This window comes from Amblyomma mixtum, chromosome 8, assembly GCF_055824585.1.
Source record: "Amblyomma mixtum isolate Tamu chromosome 8, ASM5582458v1, whole genome shotgun sequence".
In the NCBI taxonomy this organism is placed as follows: domain Eukaryota; kingdom Metazoa; phylum Arthropoda; class Arachnida; order Ixodida; family Ixodidae; genus Amblyomma; species Amblyomma mixtum.
This window is the reverse complement of record NC_143019.1, coordinates 106489826-106508895: the sequence shown is the minus strand read 5'-3', so window position 1 is coordinate 106508895 and position 19070 is coordinate 106489826. Positions and strand designations below refer to the sequence as shown.

The 19070-nt window shown below is 52.3% G+C and overlaps 1 pseudogene; it reads right to left on the bottom strand.

Annotated features, from left to right (window-relative positions):
- Positions 1–8776: 8776 nt before the first annotated feature.
- On the bottom strand, positions 8777–10897 carry LOC149333812 (uncharacterized; annotated as a pseudogene).
- Between the last annotated feature and the right edge of the window lie 8173 nt (positions 10898–19070).

The window sequence follows — 19070 nt, the reverse complement described above, 5'->3', positions numbered from 1 at the left end:
AAAAAAAAGTGCCTGAATCTAGTTTTTGGATGCGTCTTATGTTATGCTAAGATGTTATGCTAAGCAGCAACACCAAATAAATGGTGGCCAGAGTGATAAACAAAACCTGCTGCTGGTGAAGAGCTATCACTATTTTTATGAAGGAAATATAATGAAATAAATTTCAAAGCTCAAAGATTGAATAAAATGCTCCACTCCAGCTTTAAAGCTATACTTCTGCCGCTTTATGCAACTGCAACCATAGGAGCACAACTCCAGCTGTTGAACATTTTGAGGTGAATGATTACTTGCAGCGTCACTGCTCCTTTGGTGAAATGAGAAACTTTGGCTGGAAAGGCCTTTAAAGGGGCTGTGAAACACTGCTTGGGGGGATACCGGCTATAGTTTAGGTGGATTCTTTATGTCACACAGATACTGACTCAAAAAGAATTACAGGAATCGATGCACAGGAACGGGAGTTATTGGATGAAGAAATTTCAAAATACAAGCGAACAAAACGCTGCCCTCAACTCGATTTTGGCGGGGCTTCCCACTCCTATTTCGCTCTCCCAATGACGGCACCTGGCGCAACCAATCAAAACAGCCAGCCAGAGCACGTCGCGGAAGTTTGCACTCCATGGTTGCCTGCTCTCTGTAACTCGTTCTTGCTGGAAATGGCAGCGTTGTTTCCATGCTAGAGCCCCTGGTGGTGTATTTTTATTTCCCTTGCTTTGCAGGGCTTTTATCAAAGACGAACAAGTTGTTTTTGTTGATCTAATATAAAACACCGACAGGTGACAAAATGTTTCTCTATTTATTCACACAATTTGCAGTATATTTACTGTTTGTCCAATCATCAAGCTCGCGCCAGGTGATGTCATATCCGCTGCTGAAACCCGCCACTGTGTGGGGACACCATCAGAGCCATGAATTTGTTTTTGGGAGGACATTAAAATATTAAAAAATGGAATATATGCGGTATTACCGACGCTAGTAGCGCCATTGTAACTTACTGTATGCGATCAACAGGCAAAATAGTCAACTAAGATAGTGTTTCTGGGCCCCTTTAAGGACTAATGTGTGACGGGGGTATAAACATGCTTGCTTTTACTGAAAACCACTATCTTAAGGCCACTTGGCAGCACCCATGAAAATACTGGTGCAGCCATTCTTTCCTTAATTATTACGCTCCTTTAATTGTTTTTAATGAACATAAAACTACTATCAGAGCATGCAGAGACAAAAATGATTCTCTTGCCTGTCATTTACTGCATTCTTGCTTGCCTTTATTTCCATACGCTCTTTTGCGTGCCGAAGCCATGATTTGATAACCTGCTCAATTTGAGCTAGAGTGCCATCTCGAAGCAAAGAACTGGTAGTCAAAACGTCTGCAAAAAATTACATTCTTGTGCAACTACAACAGACATAGCCTTTAACAAAATGTCAAATTAATTCTTACCAAACCCTCAACAAAAAAAAATAGTTTACCATAAAAACTACACGGCGAAAAGATGAGGTTCACAAAAAAGCAAGAAAAATAAGGCACTCGGACACTTTAAAGCCAAGCTTGACTCAATTATTCATATTGCCACGTATCATTGTAATGTCCGTTCGTTCGCGCAAGGCCGCACGGAAGGGGTGTTATCATTTTTGTTCGTGACGCGAGAAGCGACCAGTCTAATCTCGATTGATCGCAGCCATGAAAGGCTGCATCTAGGTTTTTCCAGATTACTGTAGATGATCTTGTCCTGCTATCTGGAAGTTTCTTTGCCGGCTTTAAATTGAGCGAAGCCGCGAGCGGCGGGCATTCGTAGTTCGACGATTGACGAGCACGCTTGTTACTTACGCCTCTACCGAGTGATTCAGTTGTTTTGCGGGCGCAAGTCAGCCCAAATAAAGAGCTTCGTTTGCAAGTCTTTCTGGTGTCTTCCTGACCGCTGGACTGCCGTTACTACAACGTGACATCTGGTGGAGCGCTGGGTAGCCTTCCAGGTACCGGACAACCCCTGCAAGTCGAGGCGCCAGCCCTTTGAGTTATTCACCCGAAGACCTGACTCCAGTCTACCACGCAGCCTCTGGAGCCTCCAGCCATGACTTACGCCACAGCAGTGCGCCGTCCTGTACCTCGACGACGGGACCCAAGCCCCTATCGCCCTTAGCCAGCTGCGCTGGAGCGCCGCCCTCTCGCCGCAACTCGCCCGTCCTACGAGCGTCGTACACGGCCGAGGAAATGCGTCGAGTGGAGAACACCCGACCAGCGCCGCCCACAATGCTTCCACTGCGGAGAAGCCGGTCACATTCTCCGGTACTGCCCATACAGGAGAATGGGCATCCGAGGGTTCCCTTACGACGCCCCACGACCCCGACCTGGCCAGCGACCAGCCGAAAACGAGGATTTTTTGCGTCGGGAAGGATACTCATCGCCGAGCCGCCTATCGCGTTCTCCGTGGCCATCGTCACCGCGCTAAGTATCTCCTAGCGAGGCTACGCAGTGCGTGGACGCTTCCCCAGCCACCGAAGGTTAAACGGAATAACGCAGCCTCTGGAGGTGAGGTTGCTTCTGAGCGCAAGAACTAAGATCCTCCATCGACGAAAACAGAAGACGATGCCCCCTACGACGGCGACGAACCCTACGACGGCGACGAACCCTACGACAACGACGACCCCTACGAAGACGACGACCCCTACGAAGACGACGACCCCTACGAAGACGACGATCCCTACGAAGACGACGACCCCTACGAAGACGACGACCGTTACGAAGACGACGACCGTTACGAAGACGACGACCGTTACGAAGACGACGACCGTTACGAAGACGACGACCCTTACGAAGACGACGACCCTTACGAAGACGACGACCCTTACGAAGACGACGACCCTTACGAAGACGACGACCCTTACGAAGACGACGACCCCTACGACGATGACGACCCCTACGACGACGACGACCCCTACGACGACGACGACCCCTACGACGACGAAGACCCATACGACGACAACAAATACGACGACAAAAACTACGACGACACCGACGACGACGACACGGCCTGACTTGAAGCTTTTACCGCTGCCCTTACACCTTATTAGGAACGCTAAAGGACTCTAAGTTCTCGAAGCATTCTCCGTGTTTAATTTCATTTAAAGCATCGAGACGATGCTTCTTTGGGAGGGGGGTAATGCCACGTATCATTGTAATGTCCGTTCGTTCGCGCAAGGCCGCACGGAAGGGGTGTTATCATTTTTGTTCGTGACGCGAGAAGCGACCAGTCTAATCTCGATTGATCGCAGCCATGAAAGGCTGCATCTAGGTTTTTCCAGATTACTGTAGATGATCTTGTCCTGCTATCTGGAAGTTTCTTTGCCGGCTTTAAATTGAGCGAAGCCGCGAGCGGCGGGCATTCGTAGTTCGACGATTGACGAGCACGCTTGTTACTTACGCCTCTACCGAGTGATTCAGTTGTTTTGCGGGCGCAAGTCAGCCCAAATAAAGAGCTTCGTTTGCAAGTCTTTCTGGTGTCTTCCTGACCGCTGGACTGCCGTTACTACAACGTGACAATATAAGTAAAGTTGTTTAACTTCACACACAACAGACTGTAGTTATCACCTATGTGACAGGTATCAGAAATGCAAAAATGATGCAAAAATGTGTTACCAACATGTTTTGTAGGAGTGGCACGTGCTGCACTAAAGATTCAAGACATCCATGCTTGTTATTTTTTTTTAAATTGCACTGTCCTTGCCCTTTTTTCTCTTATAATGTGCTGTACTTTCAAAACAATTGTATATCTTCTTTTTTGTGCTTTGCTGTGTGGTAAAGCAGTCTTGCAGCGGTCATGTGCCATGCTGGACAGCACCCATTAACAAGGCAGTATAAAAAGCAGAAAGAAAAATCATGTGTTCCCTTCGAGCAGCCCTACAAATTGGTTGGAAACTATACATAAAGCGAAGCATTGCCACTGTTTGCTTTGAGCACGTAACTATTAGTTTGTGATACACTATAGCCACCATGCCGCCGCGGTGGCTCAGCGGTTATGGTGCTCGGCTGCTGACCCAAAAGACGCGGGTTCGATCCCGGCCGCGGCGGCTAGAATTTCTTTGGAGGAGAAATTCCAGAGGCCCGTGTACTGTGCGATGTCGGTGCACGTTAAAGAACCCCAGGTGGTCGAAATTTCCGGAGCCCTCCACTACGGCGTCTCTCATAGCCTTAGTCGCTTTGGGACGTTAAACCCCATAAACCAACCAACCAACACTATAGCCACCAAAAAGCTAGAAACCAAGGCCCATAGACTGATACAGAGCAGCTTGCCTAGCTGCTTTACTGTCCATGCTGTACAGTGTTCACTACATCGTGCATACGTCGATTTTTCTATCTATGAAGAAAAGAAAGTCATAACATGCATGTGTTCATACCAAACATTACTTGACAACAGGCTGTTCTTTTGAAATGCAGTTTTCCTTTGCCCCCTTGCCAACTGAAGTGGCTGGCGGTTTCATCCGACAACATGTCTTTCAGTATGCGTCTAGTTGCATCGCCAAGACTTGTACCACCATACTTCTTCCAACGCATTTTCTGTAAACAGGACGAATGTAAAAATGTGACTGCAGGTAACTTGCTAGACTAGTAATGAACACTGCAGATAAAGGAACAAAGGCAAAATGCAGCTACCTGCATGGCTACCTAGGTCACATGAAAAGGTTACTAAAAATCTAATCGTGCATGTTCAGAGAGAGAGACACAGCTGTTGCACCTCCGCAGTGGTAAGAACCAGGGCCTCGAGATCACGTTTGACATCAAAACACACCGAACATTCCTAGTGCCAAGCTGGTTTGGTTTGGTTTGGTTTATGGGGTTTAACGTCCCAAAGCGACTAAGGCTGTGAGAGACGCCGTAGTAAAGGTCTCCGGAAATTTCGACCACCTGGGGTTCTTCAACGTGCACTGACATCGCACAGTACACGGGCCTCTAGAATTTCTCCTCCAAAGATTCAACCGCCGTGGCCGGGATTGAACCCGCGTCTTTTGGGTCAGCAGCCGAGCACCATAACCACTGAGCCACCGCGGCGGCTAGTGCCAAGCTTTATAGGCATGCTTATCATGCTTTGCACTTGTGCCCATATAACACCACATATCACCATAAGATAGCCTCTTTAGTTATCTGCAGCATAAAAAACTTTTAGTGAACAAGGCTGACATGACACCAAGTGCTGACTTAACACGATTTGTTTGGATACAGAGCAGGCATCACATTGGCCGACAGTTAAGCAACAGTTTCAGAAACTGAGATTTGGTCTGCTGCAAATCATGCTGGGCATTGTTCATGGGACGCGGTAGCCGCTGCAATACTGCCCGAAACTGCCTCTTTTAACTGATGCCGAAAAGTCCGCTTCGAGAGAGCAACGCCATACCCTGCGTATTAGCAAGGAACGTCAGCGCTTACAATAGCAAAGAAAACACGCTTACCTCAAGGCACACTCCTGTCCATGCTTGCTGAGAACACGGACAAAGGAAGTCCGAAATTGGCGGGAACAAACAACACAACGGCGCAAAGGTCTCAACGGCGGCAACAGCGCATAACAGACTGCACGCAAACGGCCTGAAAGGCGAAATAAACAAAGGCTCTATGGACCCAGGCAATGGAAAAGCCGTGGCAGACTGCCACGGCTTTTGTTCAGCAACAATGTTCAGCGCGATGTTCAGCAACAAAAAGAGCAAGGGCGGCTTCTGCTTGCTGCACAGGACTTTGCGTTACACGTGGCATGACATCAGTTAGAGCACGCTGCTGAAATCCTTTGCGTGGGGCACAGGCCAGGTATTTTGCAGACGTGGAGTGCTTATCGATGCTCGCTTTCTTCGCCTCGATAGAACATTTGCAAAATTTGCAAAAAGCCTTGAAGAGGTCCTCGGACATCGCCATGAGCCAGTCCTTGTACTTATCCTCTTTAAGCCAGCAGTCTCTGAAGCGCTGTTTGTACATTTTGCTCTTGTCTGCCATGTTGTCCAAATCTCTAACAATCTTACAAGTATATGTACGCCACGCTCTCAAATTCCTTTTCGCAATCAGAGCAGTGATAAAGAGAAATTACCAGTCACACATAAAAAGGCAAAGTGTTCGACAAAGCACTGCGCATGCAAAACAATATCGAGCAGCAGCGACAGTACAGAAAGAGCTGTTGCAAAAACTGTGCCCTAACAAGCGAGATAGGCAGAAGAAAAAAAAATTTCACCAGTCTCTTCAAAAGTGGGATGACCGCTGCAGGATCATGTATGATGTGGCCGGCCCAATAAATGGTGCACGCTCGATCCCCTGTGCTGGCTGGACATCAGCAGCGTCGAAACACCGGAGGTCGCACGGTGGTGCTTCTCGGAAACGAAACTATGGGTGCGAGTTGATATCTGGCACTCATTGCTTCTTATTTATAGGTCATGGCGTGTTTGTCCGTTTGCACAAAAGCATACAGGCGCACAAACATCTAACATCGGCGGTGCAAGCGCGTGTTCCCACTGACCGGGAGCCAAGGAAGCCGCAGATGGAAAACGAGCGTGTGGGAACGAAGAGGACACGGCGGATCACATCATTCTGCAGTGCCCACAACTGTCGCCCAAGCCGCGAGAGGGCACCACGATACTCATGGCACTGGGATTTGCTTCGGCGGAAAGCGATGTAGAAGACTGCCAACGGAACAGCGCAGTGTCGGCGACGAAAGCCCGGCTGCGAATGTGGTGGACACTCGCCCGGCGTTAGCAGCAACCCCCCCCCCCACCTCGACCTTTTAATTCATTCGGCTCGGGCGCGGACCTGCTCTCACCCGGTACAAAGGGTACAGCCACAAATCATCATCATCATCTTCAGTTCCACCGTCTGCAGCTGTAGCGATAAATTTTTCGAGGTTTTGACAGTGTTACTGTACTAAAGCTAGACTTAGCTGAAGTAGCTAGATTTTGAAAAAAGGAGCTAAAATAGCTACTCGTAGCTAAATTACATTTTGTTGAGTCCAAAAGTAGCTAGATCTAGCCTAGCTACAAAGTAGCTAAATTTGCAACACTGGCTGTCGTCCTCGCGGGTATGGTGGCTAGAAAGGGTAGGTGACGTGACCGGGAGGCGAGCGCCGCGGTTCCATTTCATGCCATGCGTAGGTGCTGCTGTCCTTAGTGCGATGCGGCGAGTGCGCTGCGTGCAGGAAAGGCTTGCTGCGCCGGGTTCGCCGCGCGTGCAGAAAGCTGGATTTTTTTTGCGTTCACGCTGGATGCACCCGCACAGATTAGTCTGAAACTGAGGTGAAGACTTTACAACCTACAGTGATCATCAGTCTGCGTACGCTTTTAGCTCGTGAAAGCGCTCACTATAGAGAGTAATCTTGCGAGTCTCATACGATCTCGCAACTCTCAGCGAAAGGAGCGCCACAGAAATAAGCAGTCATGTACCTGCGCAAGCAAACCAGCACGTGAATATGACTACCACCCTTATTTTGCAGAAGCTGCTGGCAGCACTCAGCACACTTTGTGGTCGCCATGCTTTTCCGCGCTACATAACCGGCCACGTAAAAAATCAGCCTGGAATCACTTGCTTGAACGCACATCGCCCGGTGATCAAGGTCACAAGCACTGAGGACTTCATATTCTTCTGTAAGGTTCCCATTATCCAGAAGCTCGTCAATTCTCCTCCGAGAACTCGTCTCTTTTGCGCTAGAAGCATCAAGAAGGCTCCTTATAAGTCCCGAAGAGACATTGCTTTTTGTTGGTGATCTTGCTAAGTTTTGAAAGCTTAGCGTGTTCACAGATATCAAAAATTGGCTGGCAGTCGGGTGATCGTTACAACCAGACATTTGTCGAACGATGCCAAAAAGTCTTTCGATGGGGTCCTGGCACAAAACGACTTGTCATGAGATAACGGAACCCCACCTCGGCTGTCAAATACTTGAGAAGATGTAGTGTGCTGGTCAGAGTCACGCGAAGACCTTCAGCTGTGCTACTGCTGAGGAAGCCGTTCAATCCAGCTGTATCTTCCCAGGAGTTCATGTAGGACAAGAAACTTCGAATGACTTCTTCGTGGTGCCCTCCAGGTCTCAGGGCATCTGAGATGCACCGTGATGTCATCGCTTTAATCAAGCTTCTCATCGTTTCGATAAAACTGACGGTCGCCGCAACGCTGCCCAGCTGTGTCTCGATTTTATCTCGGTAGAGGAAAAGATTTCTAAGCGTCTCCTCACTAAGGAGCCGAAATGCATAGTTCACTCTTTGTTTTTCGAAGCCAGTAGGACGAACAACTGACTTGTTTATGTGGGGCATTGCCTTGATAGTGGTGTCATGCATTTCATCGCACTTTCGAGCAATATCGATGTGACCGACAGTAGCATGTCCTTCTGGGATTTTCACGCCTGTCTGAACAAACGTGTTCCTCACGCATTTTATCAAATGTGGAAAATCTGGTACAAAGTAGAGGAAATGACCCGGTTCAGTAGGGTGCTGTGTCCTGCCAGCAACCTTTTCTTTTCTTCCATAGATGCCAAATAAGCGCCACATGCCTCTGCTCCATGTAGCTCCATCGCATGTTATGAAGTCAACATGCAGCCCTGCATTCTCGCACATTATCACGGCTTCCGTGACAATCTTGGCTAGGATATCCGCCTTTACATTGCTGTGCGAGGCAAATACACCAATTATCTGGTTCGACTTCCCTGTGAATGGTTGGAACAAAAGAACGAGGCCATGATGCCTTGGGCCTGCAGAATGCTGGAAAGCGGAGCGCGCAATGGGTCCGTGGAGTGTCGTTGCACTTCACAGGCGGGAGCGCAGGTTACACGCTCCAATAAAGGTCAGCAGGTGGCGTAGCGCTTTGATCTGGCTCCCACCAGAGTGTGGAGGGAACAGGAGGTCGTCCAGAGTGGCGCACGGCAGGCCGAGGTCTCTGTATCCCTGTTGCATCCGTGAGCGCTCCTGTGAGAGCGCAGGGCACGCACATAGAATGTGGGCCATTGACTCAGCACTGCCGCACTGCGGGCACACAGATGACGGGGGATCACAGTAGCGGTTGACACGGTCGGCGGACCACCCAGAACCAGTGCGCAGGCGAAGGAGCAGGGTGTAGTCCGCCCACGCGAGTTTGCGTGGGTCAGTTGTTGTGAACCTGGCTGCGGTGGCCACACGTGGGTCGGGGTGGAGGCGCCGAATGGTGCGTCGCAGGGCTAGTTTTGCGTTGTCATAAGGGGTGACGAGGCGTGAAAGGGGCACTTTCGGATCGAGAGCGGCCCGGGCAAGTTGGTCAGCCGCCTTGTTCCCCTCAACGCCGACGTGTGAGGGGACCCATTGCAGAGATATCTGGCAGCCGCGGGCACCGTGCAGGTGAAGTTTGAGTGCTGTGAGCTGCAGCAGGCGACAGCCCTTCTCGGGGTGTTGTAAAGCTTGCAGGGAACTCCTGGAGTCCGTCAGGATGGCTGCTTGATTGACGGCCGGGTTAGAGCTTAGGATGTCGGCCGCGAGCGAGATGGCTGTCAGCTCTGCTGAGAGGGACGATGCCGGCGCTCTGAGTCTGATCTGACGGACGGTGTGCAGAGCGGGGGCAATGCAAGCTGCTGCGGCCCGTCCCATCTCCTCGTTGACGGAGTTGTCTGTGTATAGGAGCGTGTGGCTTGCGAAGTCTTGGGGTGGACTTTCGCCACGACTTCCTGCTGTAGGGCGCATCGCGGGGTGCTGCGTTTTGAGATGACACCGGGGAGCGTGGTGGAGATGCTCGGCGGCCGATAAGTATGCGGCGGCGGAAAGCGGGGCGGTGGTGGTGGTGGTGGGCCGAGCAGCTGATGAAGCTGTTTGACAGCCCTCCCCATCCGCGTGCGGGACTGCGCTCTGAGGTGCGACAATAAGCCCGCACAGGTGCCCGAGCGCTGCATGCGCTCCACATGGTTGAGAGCAGTCAGTTGGGCGCGCAATGAGACAGGCCATGTGGCTGATTCGGCATAGGTCGCTGCGACTGGCGAGTTTCGGAGGAGTCCATAAAACTGACGCAGTGCATTGCGGTGCGCCTTGTCGATTTGGTTCCACTGCGCTGGCGACAGGCCAACGAGTGGGAGGACGTAGAGGGTCCTGGCAGTGGCGACCGCATCGTATATGCGCAGGCAGAACGCAGGAGGGCAGCCACTGCCTTTTGCGAGGAAGCGCCGCACGATGCAGCTGACGAGGGCTGCCTGGCTGCAGACGGCTTTGAGCGCGGGTCCCCAGGTGAGGCGCGAGTCGATGAGCAGGCCCAGATAGCGCACGCTCTTATGCCACAGGATCGGGGCGCCATTCAAGGTGAACGGGGCTGTTCGATTTTGCGCCGCTGCATTGTTTGGGTGCACCATGAGCGCCTCACTTTTCCCAGGAGAGAGAGTGAGGCCTATGCCCTTTAGATGGCTCGCAATTGCGTTCAGGGCAGCCTGGATTTTCACTCGAGCTGCACGCCCGTGGCGGGAAGGGGAACACGCGAAGACGGCGATGTCGTCCGCGTACATTGCGATGCGGTTCGCGCGCGTGGCGGAATGCAGTCCGGTAGCCGAGAGAGCACGACGTTGAACAGGAAGGGGCTAAGCACACTGCCCTGAGGCACGCCACATGGAAGGAGGTGTTGAGAGCTGGTGGAATTGTTCACTCGCACACACATGCGGCGGCTCTCGAGGAAGGAGCGGAGGTATGTGTAGAGCCTTCCTTTGATGCCGATGGCTGCGAGAGCGTCGATGATGGCCCAGTGTGGCACTGAATCGAAGGCGCTCTTGACGTCGAGGAGGACTAGAAAGCCCGCCTCTCCGCAGGCATGGGCCTGTTCAAGTGTGGCGACGACGTCAGAGATGCAGTCGGCTGTGCAGCGTTGGCGGCGAAAACCACTCTGCAGTGGCGAGAGCGCGCCGCAGTCGGTTACAATCCATTGAAGCCTGCGCAGGGCCATGGCCTCCATCGTTTCCCCTCGGCCGAGGTGAGGGAGATGGGCCGGTAGGAGGTGAGCAGCTTCCTCTGTTTGCCCCGTTTGAGGATGGGCACGACAACCGCAGTTTGCCAGGCCTCAGGGAGGGCGCCGCTCGTCCAGACCTCGTGGAATGCCGCGAGGAGAGCCCGGCGCTGCGGGGCATCGAGGTTTCGGAGCATTTGGTATGTGATGCCGTCCTCCCCGGGTGCACTGCCTCGTTTGCGCATCGTGAGTGCAGTTTGCAGCTCCCCGATGGTAAGGGGGTCCTCGCAAAGTGAGTTAATCTGCACCTCAACACGCTGCGAGACGCGGAGCGCGGGGGGAGGAGGCAGCGCCGGTCGTGCTACTGGTGCTTCGGGGATGAATTGGAGCGCCAGGCGCTCAGTCAGCTCTTCGGTGCTGATACCCAGGTGGATGGCTGCGGCGAGAACGGGGTGTCTCGGCAGTTTGGGCTGCAGCATTCCCCGGACGATGCGTCAGGCTCTCGGCTGGTAGCGCGGATCATTGGAAGTATAGCACAGTGCTGCCCAGCTTTGAAGGCGGCGGCGGCGAGCGTGTCGACGGCACACGGCGTCTAGGCGGTTGTACACCGTCTTGTCAGACGGCCGTCGAGTGCGTAACATGCGCCTGTGGGCTTGCCGGCGCGCGGCGCGAAGGTTCAGAAGTTTGATGTCAGGCACGGGAGTGCCGACAGGGACCGTGCATACAGTTGAGGCCTCCCTCGCGCACTGAACCACAGTGTGGAGGAAATCCGCATCGGGTGGGATGGCGGCGCACCTTTCGCGAAATAGTTCCCACCTGGTCACCACGTAAGAGCGCGTGCGTGGGCGCGAGATGACTGGCAGCACTGCGATGGGGTAATGGTCCGACCCATGAGTGTCTGGCGCGCACTGCCACACATAGTCTCGCAAGCAGGCTGGCGAAACAAACGCAATGTCAATTGCCGTAGGGACTCCTGGGGCATTTAGGTATATGGGATCGCCGCGGTTTATGAGGACGAGGCCCGCGGTGAGCGCTGCGTCGTACATGTCCTTGCCGCGCCGATCGCATCGTCGCGAGCCCCATGCAGTGTGGTGGGCGTTCACGTCACCGCACAGAATGCAGTCTCTGGTGAGCCGCTGGGTAAGGCGCGTGAGGACAGTGGGATCGCACTGCATGCCAGGGCGAATGTAAACACTCGCCACCGAGGTGTCGGTGCCCCGAATGCGGACTGTCACTGCGGCACACTCTGTAGAACCGCCGGCGAGGTCCGCGACAACATCGTGCACCACATGTGGGAGTTCGGCGCGCACGTACACAGCCACTCGTGGCTTGCCGACGGGGTGGGAGGGGTTGCGGCACGGGGAATCAATACAGGCCACTGCACCGCACTCCGAAGCACTGCTGTAGCCCACGTAGCCAGGGAGCGAGACGTCCTCTGCGCGGCAGTTGATCTCCTGCAGTGCCAGGACGTCGAAAGGGTGCAGCGGCAGGTGTGCTGCCAGCTCAGCTGATCGGCGGCGCAGCGAGTTACAATTCCACTGCAACACACGCGGCCGAAACGCAGCTGAGCTAGCCATGATTAGTGAGGGCGCATTGCGCGGCCAGAGCCGCTGCACACAACTGCCTGCTGGAGACGTGGGAGGAAGCTCCTCGATGAGCGCCTGAACGGCTGCCGAGAGGGCAGCGATGATGTCACGGGGATCACACGGGGGTGCCGTGGCCGTTGCGGTTGGGGCTAGACCGGTAACCACATCGCGGTATGACCGCTGCACTGAGGGCGCGCTGTTGAGGGCAGATGGGGTGCCGCTCTGGGTGCTAGGATGCGCAGCGAAGTTGTGTGCAGCGTGCGCGCTGGTAGGTGCTGGTGTTTTGGGAACAGGTGAGGACTCTGTTGCGGGTCGGACGAGGCGTCTGGCCTCGAGGCGAGTGATGTGCCTGTCCGAGGTGGCCATGGTGACCGCAACGCGTCGCTCGTGCTGCCAGCGTGGACAGCGAGGCTCACTGGCCGCGTGCATGCCGCCGCAGTTGACGCAGCGTGGCTTGGGAGAATCGCACTCGGATGGGTGAGATGCGGCTCCGCAGCAAAGGCAATGGGGCTGTTCTGTGCAGGCAGCAGTGGCGTGGCCAAGCATACCGCACTGCGTGCACTGTAGCGGGCGTGGGAGGTGGGGACTGACATGGCGCTGAAGCTTTAAGAGCGCAATCTCTGGCGGGGGGCAGAGACCGGCGAAGCGAATAACCAGGTTGTCCCGGTTTCGCCAGCAGCCAAGGACGGGGACGCGACTCTCGATGCCAGCCTCTATGTCTTTGTTAGCAAGAAGTGGCCGGATTCTTTTCGAATAAAGAAAACTGGTTTATTTTAAGACTTAAGGATACAAGAATGAGATAACTGGATTATTGATACGTAGGAGGTTCGGCGGATCTGCAGAGTTGGGAGGGCCTTGCCGACGCGTCTCGTATCGTCGGCGCCTCTCGGTCATCTCCCTTCCCAAGCTGCAGCGGTGGGGCTTATATAGCCTGAGGAACGGTGGCCCCTCAGAACTGGCCAATCCAAAGGCAGCACTTGACGGCAGTCCGAAAGGACCAACCAGCGACCGCGCGGGCCAACCGCTTCAAATTTTGCCACGCGCGGTGGCGTCCGGGGGAGAAGGAAATCGGCGCATCGCTGTCTCGCCTCTTGCGACAGGTCCAGGCGTGTTGCTTGCAGATGCTACTCCTTAGGACTCCGCTGCCGTGAGGCGCAGCATCGTGGATTGTCAAGGGACGCTAGTAGGCGGCATGCAGAATTGGAATCGGGGGGGGTTTCCAGGCATGACAGCGTGTAAGTTATAGGAGTGCTAACACGGCCTTTCCAAAAATTGCGCCTGTCCTCAGGCGCACGTTGTGGATACTAATTCCTCGGTGTCCAGGACGCGTTCCTTGTACCTTCTCAGCTGTCCGATGTTCACGGTTTTCTCGTTTAACTTTCCTGGAATGTGAGGGATCCTATCCTGCTTATGACAGCCATGTTGGGTCCAGTCAATGCTGTTATTTCGAACGGCCCTTCATATCTGGGATCTAATGTAGATCTTGCGCCGATTTCTAGAAGAACGAGATCTCCACACTGGAAATGCGAAGTCTGACGTCTTTCGTTGTAGCGTCTCGTTGTTTCCTCCTGGCTCCTCTCAAGAGAGTTTTTCATGTCCTGGCACCCCTTGGCCATTTCATGGAGTCTTTCTGCGGCGTCAATTTCTTCAAAGGTGGTTCCAATGTTCAGTTCTCCGGGCACCTTCGGGTCGTAACGGTGCATGAGGTAAAATGGACTTTCGTTGCTGAGGCGGTGCTTTGTGACATTGATACCGAACGTCGCCTTAGGCAGTTCCTTTCTCCATGATTGGGAGTTGCTGATGACCTTCCTTAGTACTTGTTTCATTGTTCCCACCATTCTTTCAATCAGTCCGTTTGACTGCGGCCAGTATGGAGGAGAGTTCACGTGCTGAATTCCAAGACTGTGACGAACTTGAGCTGTTTGTTTGTTCACGAAGCCTTTTGCTTGATCCGTGATGACGATGCTGGGCACGCCAAATCGGGGAATCCAGCGGTTAGAAAATCCAAATAGTGCTTCGAGGAGGTGCTTGGCACTGCCACCGCGTCCATATACCTTGTTGAGGTGATCGATGCATACAAGTACATATCCTTCGTTTCCATCCAGGGGGCCCATATGATCAAGAGAAATGACCACATTGGGCTCGCTCGGAATTTCTCACGGGTTCAGGCACCCTTCAGCTCGCGTCGTTCATGAGTTTACGACTTGGCACGTGTCGCATGACTCGATGTAACTGTGGATGTCCTTTGCTATAGATGGCCACCAATACTTTCTTTGCACCAAGGTCTTTGTTTTCTCGCTTCCAAGGTGTCCGTTGTCGTCATGAAACACCGCCATGACACTGCTTCGGAGTGCCGCGGGAACCACAACTCTTCTGCAAATGCGTCCTCTTTCGATAGACCTTTTCAACACAACGCCGTCTGCGACTTCGTAGCTGGAGCTGTTCGTTCCAGCTTCGGCACGGAACTTTTGGCATTTGGGGTCACGCTCTTGAAGTTCGCGTATGCGGCTATGCTTGCTCACGATTACGGCGAGGCAGGTGAGATTGTCGCTGGTCACTTCATTTTCGCTTGGTTCAGCTTCCAGCGTTTGTCTCGAGAGAGCATCAGCAGCAGCATTCTGTCGTCCAGGCCGGTTCTTGACGTCGAAGCGGTATTCCGCGAGATCCAGAGTCCAACGTGCGAACCGGCGGTTCGTCGCTCCCTTCTTCACTAGGTAGGATAGACTGAAGTTGTCTGTGTACACTGAATTGCGGGCCTCCCCGCAGGTAGATGGAAAACTTCTCCGTGATGGCCTAGTGCAGCGCCATACATTCCAGCATGTTTGAGTGTAGACCTCTGTCATGCTTATTCAGTGATCGGCTTGCGTATTCGATCACCCTTTCTTTTCTGTCTTGCGTTTGACTCAGTATCGCTCCGAGCCCTGTCTGAGATGCGTCGACGTGCACTTGCGTTGGGCAGTCCGAACGGAAGTTTGCCAATAGCGGGGGATTCTTAAGTGCGCTCTTGGTTTTGTCCACGATTTCTTGGTGCGCGCTCGTCCAGACGAATGGCCGCCCATGCTGATAGTACCCACCCGCACACAGCCACCAAGGAGGCTCTTTTGACACGCTCAGTTGGTGTAAGTTCGCGGCCTTCTGCTGCCAACCACTTGTTGTACTCACGGCGGAGCAAATCCTTGAATAGCTTGTTGACGCCAACATCTAGGGGCTGCAGCTGCCCCGTCAAACCGCCGGGAATCACAAGCATGTCTGTGTGCTGCTTCTGGAGCTCCGCTTTCACCATTTCGATAATATGGCCTCGGAAGAAATCCAGCTCAAGAAGATTGGGGATGTGAGTTCTAAGTGATGCCCCAGGCCTCAGAAGCCACACCAGACGGTACCACTCCAGCACCATGTCGTCGGTCATGAAGCCCTTCTCGTTCACGCGTACAACACCTTTCAGGAATGCTTCCGATGGCATAGTCTTTCTTTTGAACACAATGTAGGGACAGAGCTTCGTGCCATCTGCCAAACATGACAGCATGACAGTGAACCGAAGCTTCTCATTTCCTGTTGTGAGGAGTTTCACCTCGCGAGCTCCCTTCGTGTTCACCGTCATGTTGTTCGTCATATCGAAGTATACCGGGGTTTGATCAGCATTGCCGATCTGGCTGAGCAAGTATCGTCGCGAGTCGCGAAGTTTGAGGAAGTGCCTATGGAAGGCAAGGACTTTCTTCTTGTATGCGGCAGGCAGCTTCTGGCACACGCTTGTATGCCGACGAAAAGAGAAACCAGCCCTTTTCATAAATTTAGATGCCCAAGGCCTGCTGGCTTTGAATTCTGTTCTCGGAATTCCCGCTTCCGCAGCGAAGACGCGGGCTTGTTCTGTGATCATTTTGCATGTCACTGGAAGAGACCGATCCCATATCTGAGTGACATAAGTTGCGAGCTTGGCTTCCAGCTCTGGAAAACGTCCCGACTTCGGCCCGCGGAAACCTCTTCGCTTAGCGTCACAGCTGACAATCTTTGTCTTGCTGCCATCGCCACTCCTGCACGGCCCGTTCAGACACGTCAGAAGTTTCGGCCAGCCGCGCCGTTGTTGGTCTCTTCTGCGTAAATAATCACCGCCGTCTTGAACGCTGCCGTGAAAGAGCGCCGGATGCCTTTCGGAGCTTGAGAGCTCATGACGATGCAGCTTGTGGCTGGGCACTGAAGTAAGAAACACAAAGGAACAAAGCGACCGAAGGAACGATGCCTAACGCTTCAACACAGCGTGATCAGCCGGCTCTTCCATCAACCATCGACACTCCCCGGAAAAGCCGCTGTCCCAATTGCGGTGGCTCTTCCGGGGAGTGTTGATGGTTGATGGAAGAGCCGCCCTGTTTCATCAACTATCGACACTCCTGTGAGTGCGGCACAGAAAAGATTTATGAGCGCAGTGCGTGAAGCGAGAGTTAAAAAAATGGGAACTTCTGGTAAAGAAGCTCGCAGAATTGCTGAATGCAACGCCTAGGGTCGTATAGCAAACACAAACTTGTAACCCCGCCAAAGCATCCGCGATTGGAACAGCTTTCCTTACATCAACTATAGACACTCCTGTGAATGTGGCGTAAATAGGGATTTATGAGTTGTAACGAAAAAAACCAGCGGAAGGAGACAGACGCAGAGAGGGACACAGGATGACGTTGGCCCTGTGTCTGCATCATTCCGCTGGTTTTTTTCGTTAGAACTACGTACTAACTGGCCCAGCTCTCTACCTTATGGAATTTATGAGCGCAGTGCGCAGAGTGAAAGTTAAACAAAAAATTAAACATTCTGTTAAAGAAGCGCGCGGAATTGCCGAATGCAACGCCTAGAGTCGTATAGCAAACACAAACTTGTAACCCTGTCGTAGCGTCCACGATACTGGTTTATGGTTTATGGGGGTTTTACGTCCCAAAGCGACTGAGGCTATGAGAGACGCTGTAGTGAAGGGCTCCAGAAATTTCGACCACCTGGGGTTCTTTAACGTGCACTGACATCGCACAGTACACGGGCCTCTAGAATTTCTCCTCCAAAGAAATTCCAGCCGCCGCGGCTGGGATCGAACCCGCGTCTTTTGGGTCAGCAGCCGAGCACCATAACCACTGAGCGTCCACGATACATCGTTTTTCTTACTTTTATTGGCAGCTTGATTACGATTGTAAGTCGACCCCCCCCCCACTTCGGATTTTGAAATTATAAAAAAACAGGTCGACTTACAATCGTGTAAATGCGGTACTGCAGCATCCTTGCCAGCTATGTCAGCTAAAAGCACTGAAAAAACCAAATGAATTGAGAAATATAATTCACAATTGTGGGCATCAGAAGATGTCAACAAAAAGATACTTTTGTAGCCTTCTATGAACACTTTGCTTTTTGTATTTCGTGCATGACACCAAATGGCACTGCAACATTTAGTGTTCAGACGGACCATGGAACGGTGGAAAAAAAGTTATGAGGTGAGCAGTGCACGCAGCTGCCTATGAGTTCACACAGTTCCGTAGCCAACAGCTGACACATGCCAAAAGTGAGGAGAGTGGAGACGTGAGGAGAGTGCACCGCCGGTTTCCTTTGGGAGCAGCAGCTGAAGAGGAGTACACATGAGAGTAGTGGACATCTGACTCCCGCACTTCCCTCACGGTTATGTGACTGCATGTGTCAAACTCGCGTTATTTGTCGATTATTGTATATGCTTCAGCCCTTTCACTGCCACTCCCGAGATAACTCTGGCTACCACATATGCACACCCCCTGCCTCACCCGAGTTAACTCGTTTTGGCTTTTTAACTCACCCGCTGCCGCTCCCGATAATACTCGTGTAAAAATAAACAATGCAAACATGTAGCGCCATCTATGGAGAGACTCCGTAAATTCATAGATCTTGTAGGGTAAATTTTAAACAACAGATGGCGCCCATGTTTCCACATCCGAGTCACTTCGTTTTGGTCTCCGCACAGCAGCCATGTGAGGCAGTGTGCCACACTCGTCCGCGCTTTGACGGACGAAGAAATTCAAAACTGCTTGTGAATTCGGAGTCCAATGATAATGAGAACGAGGAAGGAGCCCACCTAAGTGCCTTGTCGAGTGATGACAGCGGTGAAGTCCCCCTGCCACCGAAAAATCCGCGTAAGAAGAGGAAATGCGACAGGCCAGATTGGTGCTGGAAGATTTGATTCATTACAACTAATATCTATGAGATTATCCTGAATAAACATGTCTACATGTCCTGCAGAGCATTTTAGTGCGTTACTAGCAAAAAATTTGGAGGAAACTAACATGCAAAAAAAACTCGGCAGGGTGTGTGCAAATGTGAGTAAAAAACCTGGCAGTGAAAGGGTTAAATATATGCCTTAAATTTTCACAGTGCACCATCAGCATACTAAAATTTCATTGTTTCGTTTATGGAAACATTTCTGAGCTTTTGTGGCTTCGAGTAACATCTGTTTAGCGTAAATGCTTGCTGCGTGAATTCTCTAGCATTTATTTCTAGTTTTGATTTGCCTTCTGCTTTAAAGTCTCCAGTTGAAACCTGCAGGACACGAAACCCGCATGTACCGAAACGTTGCAGGCTCTTCTCAGCTGTGCTCA